Source organism: Acartia tonsa, chromosome 1 (assembly GCF_053477335.1).
Source record: "Acartia tonsa isolate MP-2025a chromosome 1, ASM5347733v1, whole genome shotgun sequence".
In the NCBI taxonomy this organism is placed as follows: domain Eukaryota; kingdom Metazoa; phylum Arthropoda; class Copepoda; order Calanoida; family Acartiidae; genus Acartia; species Acartia tonsa.
This window is the reverse complement of record NC_137260.1, coordinates 23,598,468-23,605,673: the sequence shown is the minus strand read 5'-3', so window position 1 is coordinate 23,605,673 and position 7,206 is coordinate 23,598,468. Positions and strand designations below refer to the sequence as shown.

Here is a 7,206-nt window from a genome sequence, read left to right as displayed (position 1 = left end):
TTTCGTATTCTTTGTCTCTATTCCTATTATTTATATCGGTATGAAAATAAAGTGCTAAAAAGTTTATACAGGTGTTACAATAGATATACTAATTAGATAAATATTTTTTTCATTTCTTACATTAGAGGTATTTAACTATTCTTAAATAATAGATATTATAACATTTAACAAAGATAAAACTTTAATGTAAAAGAAAATACCAATATATTTTTTTAAATTTCGCTTGATTTTGACCAATGTTATATATATTCTATAGCTTTTCAGAATTAAACATCATTAAGATAATTACAATTTGTCAATCGATAAACATGATAATTTTATGAGAAATTGAAAAAGCTGAGCAACCAAAAACTTCCACGAAAAAACAGTGTGAGATCTTTAATGATAGACAGGCGAACATTTGTATATTGCAAATTTTAACTATTGCAAGAAGGTTTAGTGATTTTTTGTATATTTTTTTTCAAAATTAATCTTCAAATAAAATATGAAAAATCTTCTAAACATAAATCAAAAACAGTTGTTTGTATTGATAATAGAAAAGAATTTTTTGCTTTTAAAGCTTTTACTAGATAAAATCGCCATCCTATTACATAAAGTAGTAGAGTATATTGTATGTAGATTTAGATTTCGATAAACTCAACAGATCAAATTCTCCATTTAAGGGAATCTTACCTTAGGTCCTAGGATGGCTTAGGATATTTTATTTTTAGATTAAGTTTTGGTATGGGGTTAGGCTATTTTTCTCCCCACCCCTTCTTCGAATACAGATCCACTAGATGCTAAGGGTGCAGCAACTAGCTATTTATATAAAATAATAAATATTTTCTAAACTGTAGGATATTTAGCATATATTATTCTTCTTTGAGCATTTTTGTCCTAGTTATTTAACCTTAAAATGTTTGTAATTTATTTGCAGGGCTCGGCAGGTGCGCATCTACCGCGCATAAGCCTCAGTAAATTCGACACTTTATAATCCAAAAATCTAAACCGATTTCTACTAGGGCCAGCTGTATAATCTATTATTTCCTTTAAGCACCAAAGAGTGTTCAAAGTAGTGGTTTACGCGCGGCTGAAGCGCGGCTGCCAAGCCCTGTTTATTTGTTCTCTTGTTTATTTTTGCTTTAAAGTATCTCGGCATAGCAATTTATTTCATATGAAACACTTGATCAAACAAAAGTTTTTTTTTACCTGCGGCTTCCTTTTAAATGGCTTAATTAATATCATTTGGAGGGTTATTCTGTAGGAAGACAATAACCTCACGTTGTACCTCAATGCAATAAAGACTTTTTTATCATTTCCTCAAAAAAGATTAATTAGTGTCTTTTAAAGATATTTTGATTTAAATTTTCAATAGATTTTTAACTAACCAAGAGTTGGCATACCTTCATCCCATTGCCTCCCCTCTTAATGAACAAACTGACCAATATCAATAACAGCAACCTAATTTGACGACAATTTTGTTATGTCATAATATCCACGTATATTTTATATCCATTGATTTAAAGCTTCAGACCGACGGACAGGAAGACCGACAAAACTTATCTAAATTTGTAACAGTCAATGTATTTTATAAGTATATCATCAAATAAGTTTTTTTATTGTACTATCTATATGTGCAAGTCAAAACTAGTTATATTTTTGCCTGTTTGTGGGCCAGGGCCTTTACTACTATTTTTATAAATGTATTCATCTGTTATTGCGAACGTATTTAGTTGTGAGTATGACGCAGTCCTTTCATTAACAAAAAAAACTTTAAAGCGAAGCTTTTCTATAATCAAACTTCAAACTTCGATTTGTTAAAGTGTAGCAACTACCAAATTCCGTTGGTCTCTTTAAAATAGTTGGTTTTTAAACTTTATAATCAAGTCCTAAATATGTCAGTATGTCCTGAAACAGCATCCTATTCCTATATTCAGAGGCCTCTAGTGGCACTTTAAATGTTTTTTTTATAACAATAATACGATACCTTGCAATGTTACGTAAGAGTCTCTATCAAGTTTCTACGATACCTTGCAATGTTACGTAGGAGTCTCTATTCGAGAAAAAAATTCGATTTATTGTGGTTTCTCCCCCAAAATAGTTATAAACCTTCCCGGAACCTATGTGAAGCTACCCTGTTAAGGAGAATCCGATCGGTTCAGCGGTTAGCGAGATCCTTTGGTACAAACACACAGACACACAAACACATAGACATCCTGTTACTTTAGTAAAAGGATTTACCTAAACCTAACTTACGGTTCTGTTTAGAATTTTTAACTTTTATTTAGCTTTTAAGCTCCGCCATTCTAAAGTGTATAATGTATATATTAGTTTGATCTGCCTTCTTTTTTTAGAGCTTCGCTTTTTGAGGGTATTATCCTTGTTTTTTAGCAAATATACATGACATGTCAATGTATTTTAGTTTGTCATCAGATAAAATTATCATATTTTTGCATAGAAACTAAATTCTAAAGAGAAAACAAGTATGCTATCATTCAATAGATTTGTAGCCTTAAATTGCAAAATTTGTAAAATAGGCTACAGTATCGAAAATAACACAAAAGAAAGTGCATTAGAACTTTTATCAAATTCTATCAGTATCAAAATATATCATGGCTTAAAATAAGTTAACAAGGATAACAACATTCTTAAGTGAAGCAAATAAAAATCATGAGGTGGACAAACGGATGTGAGTTATAGAGCAAATGGTCAGTTATCTAAACAAAGAAATAAAGGAAGAGAGAATATGATAAAACTGTATAAAACAAGGATGACAACATCCATAAAAGCGAAGCACTGAAACGGTAGGACAAACGGACATGAACACTTATATAGTGTCAGAACTGAATAATCAGAATATAAATGTATAAGAGTCAAAGCAAAATTGTAAGTAAATTTGTTGAAAAACTGCTTTATACAGGATAATGTTTATGGACATACTTACATATTTAGGACTTGATTATAGAGTTGCTTCGCTTATAACATTATACTTTGTTGTCCCAGGAATCAATATACCAAAAATCAGATCAATCGGATGATTAGATCACATAAAAATTTGTTGTTAAAAAAGTAAAAAAATCAACATGTTTAAAATGAACGTACGGAAATTTTGGTAATGATTATAGAGTTGCTACGCTTTCTAAATCGTACCTAACTACTAAAGGAATCACCATGCAAAATTTGAAATCGATAGGACAATTCTAACATGCCTAAATTAACGAAAAAAGCTATCCGTTACGGACGGACGGACGGACCGACCCTAATTATAGAAAAGCTTCGCTTTTAAAAAAGTTTATATCTTTATGGCCGACACACAATGTTTAGACTAGATGCGCATATGTCATAGGAATCCACACTGAAAATTTCATCCATGAAAGCAGCCGAGAAAATCACATTTCCCCCATAGCATTACTGACGGACGGACAGGGTGAAGAGTAGCTTTGCTTCTAAAAACAAATATTTTGTAGAGTTTAGTTTAAATCAGGGACAAGGGAAGGCTATTCTGGCAAACAATGCTTTAGAGCTGATTTCATAGATTTCCAGTTAAAACTAGATGATGAGATTATGCAACTTTTGGCAGAATTTGATAAGAATCTCAAGCATTATTTTATTAGTTTTTGCTCACTTTACTACAAGCCATGCAAAAATGATAGTCAGAGATTAGTTCCATGTTCAGTTTTGAGATGAACGAGTTGAATAATGCTTTTTACATATTTTATATATTTTATCTAAATCATAGACTACTCGTAAATTATATGTTTAATAGTGAATAAAATTTATTGAAAATCCTAAAGAGTGGATAGCTGTAATATTTTCAAAAATATTTAAGATTGTTTAGATATTTATCTCATCTAAAAATTTTACATAAAAAAAGTTTTTACGACACCTATCAATAAAATTCTGAACTACATAACTATTCTTTTCCAAATCCTAAGTTTTATAATATATGTTGTGGTTTAATTTGGTATTTCTTGACAACTTCTTGCCTCTAATTGTGAAACAAGTTGGAGGGAAGTGGCGAAATGGGTAATGTAAATTAGAAGCTTCCCTGAAATCATGATTTATTATGTACTGCAATACTAAAAACAACTAATCTTCTCCGAATATTAACATTTACAAACTTTTCACAGAATTTAAAATATGGGGAATTTCCCCCATTGTGCCTTGTAGAGCACAGAATCCCCACTTTCCCGACCATTAATTTTAAAACAAATTGTAAACGACCAAAGGGGAGGGAGTCTTGGTATAGCATTAAAGAAACCAAAAGATATAATTCAAATAAGGAGGGGGATCAGTGCTTGATAGGCAACTTTGTGGTAAGGCACCAATATATGTTTTTTTATGATTATTTTAAATTAAGTTGATCGTCAAATAGAATTTAGTTCTTTATGTTTCTAGGTCATTTATTTTTTAAAAGCGAAGCTTTTCTATAATTAGGGTCGGTCCGTAAGTCCGTCCGTACGTCCATCCGTTACAGTTAGCTTTTCTCGTTAATCTAAAAAGGTTAGGATTGTCCTTTTGATTTCTAACTTTATATGCTAATTCCTACAGCAGTTAGGTACAAATTGGAAAGTGCAGCAACTCTATAATCATTACTAGAAAGTCCGTACATCTATTTAAAAGAAGCTTTTCTATAATTAGGGTCTGTCCGTAAGTCCGTCCGTACGTCCATCTGTTACAGTTAGCTTTTTTCGTTAATCTAAAAAGGTTAGGATTGTCCTTTCGATTTCAAACTTCACATGCTAATTCCTATAGCAGTTAGGTACAAAATGATAAGCGCAGCAACTCTATAATTATTACTAGAAAGTCTGTACGTCTATTTAAAACAACCTGATTTTTTACTTTTTTTACAACAAATTTTTATATATTCAAATTATCCTAGTCATCTGATTTTTTTAATACTGATTCCTATTACAACAAGGTATAGTGTTATAAGCGAAGCTTCTCTATAACTAGTCTTAAAAACGTTAGTATGTCCTTAAACAGTAACATGTATTTAATAAGTTTTGCAACAAATTTACTTACAATTTTGCATAGACATATGTTCAGTTTATTCAGTTCTGTCACTCTATGAGTGTTAATGTTCGATTTCCTTCCAATTCAAAGCTTCGCTTTTATAGATGTTGTCATCCTTGTTTTAATAAGTAATGAGCAAAGGATTTTATTTTTGAGCTTTAAAGTAAGATGTTTTTAAGTTATTGAATCAATTTGGAACTTTTACTTTAACTTGCTCTAAAGGGTTAATTAGGAAGTGTTTGAAAATGAGCCGAAGTAAAAATTTGTCAAAATATTTTGTTTTTCGTCTTTAAACAGTTACAAATTTTATGGGTAGGAAAAATATTTAAAGATTTTATTTTTAGAAAGTATTTAAAAATGTTTTTTAATCTCCCTACTGTGTTATTTTTTTAAATCGGTCTGCTAATAACATAAATAATCAGGGTTCGGCAGCCGCGCCTCAGCCTCACTTTTAAACCTGCTTGTGAGCAGAAAAAGAAATTTCAGAAAGAAGGATTGTCTGCCAAAGAGCAGTTTTATACATCCAGCTGAATATTATAGTAATAAAATGACGATATCACTGAGGCTTACACGCAGCTTACGTGCGGCTGTTGATCCCTGTTAATAATCTACAAACTTTTGATGAGGTTTAGTGAATTTAGATTAGCGAATTTATACTCAGACATAATTACTACAAGCCCCTTTTAATAATAGTTGAATCATCGATAATATTACACACTCATAAAGGTTTCGTGATTAGATTGCATGATTTTAATAGACTTTTTGGTCAGAGAAACCTTCCCTTGTCCCTGAGTTTAAATTAAATACCAAAGATAATGATATTAGAAATATTAATCTATAATAATGTTATATATTTTTGAAAAGGAAGTTTGTCCTTTTCTATGCGCAAAAGTAAAGATTATAAAAATGAGGCTAATTACGACATAGGTCTGGCATAGCAAAGTAGAAAGGGACAGGAAAAAATCCTGTCTTTAAAAATCACGCGATTTATAAAGTGTACAAACACACAGACAGACGGACGGACAGGCCTACAGCCAAGAAAGTCTAGTCGCTCGCGTCATGTGGCTTTCTAATGTTTTATAAGCTTTTATATGTGTTAAAATGTATGATTTTGGTTAAAATATAGACTTGAACTTTAAAATATAGACATATGAACATAACATTTTTTACATAATTTAATAAAACTTAATTTGGTATTTATAATATAAAAGTACATCTAAAGGGTTATATATTTTTTTGTGGGTGGAATGTTGTTGCTAAGTCCTGATGTTTAATAGATAATTATATAACTTGGATATTTTTAAAGAAATACATTTGGAAAAATAACAGCAAATGTTAGTAAGTTGATCTGTAATGATTGTACGTACAGTTCAATATTTGCTTTCTTGTATGCGTGGTAAATAAAAATCAGCAACCTATTATTTACATTAAAGAAGGTCAGACCTATTGAAGACAGAAAGACATTGACATTTATACATTATAGAGTTGCTTAGCTATCAAAAATTTCCATAAATAATAATAAACAAAAACATATTTTTTTCAGATAAAATTTGACATTTGACTTTGCTGTAAAGTTGATATGATAAAAGTACGTAAATGTTATTGTGAACTTTTTATCTCTATATGTTTTATAATTCCATTTATATAAATTTAATTATTACAATGGAGAAACCAACTTGAATTATAGAGTAGATGTGAATTTATCATGGAAATATCACTAAAAAATTCGGACACTTTCAGATGGCAGAAAATACCAGTTTTCTCATTCCGTTTGTATTAACTTTGTTGATTCTAAATCAGGGCTCAGCAACCGTATCCAAAGCTGCAGCCTCTTTCAGCCCCACTGCTCACAGAAGGCTTACCATGCGAAGCCGCAGCTACACTCCAAATTCTGATTCAGCCATCCTACTTCTCAGACACAGCCATCCTAAGCCTTTCTCGGCTAGCCTAAGTAGTCCTCTGCTCAGCCGCAGATGTGGCTTTTTAGAAGCTGCAGCTGATTTTGCACTTCATCCGCTGCAAACCGTGCATCGTTAAGAATCTAAATCTTTTATATGAAACTAAAGCATAGAGCAGCTGTTCAAATTTAATACCTCTAGATGTTTACTTTGAGGACTTCCGTCATAATAATCCTTTCCCTTGGAGATAATGGGAATATGAAATATGCTCAAATACTTTAAGTTCATATGTGAATGAAGTTTTTTTAATGGA

The 7,206-nt window shown here is 31.0% G+C and overlaps 1 protein-coding gene across 2 annotated transcripts in view; it reads right to left on the bottom strand.

Moving 5' to 3' along the window:
- The window catches only part of Ccm3 (programmed cell death protein 10 Ccm3), a 242,381-nt gene that overhangs the window by 213,376 nt on the left and 21,799 nt on the right, over window positions 1-7,206 (bottom strand). The window lies entirely within an intron of this gene.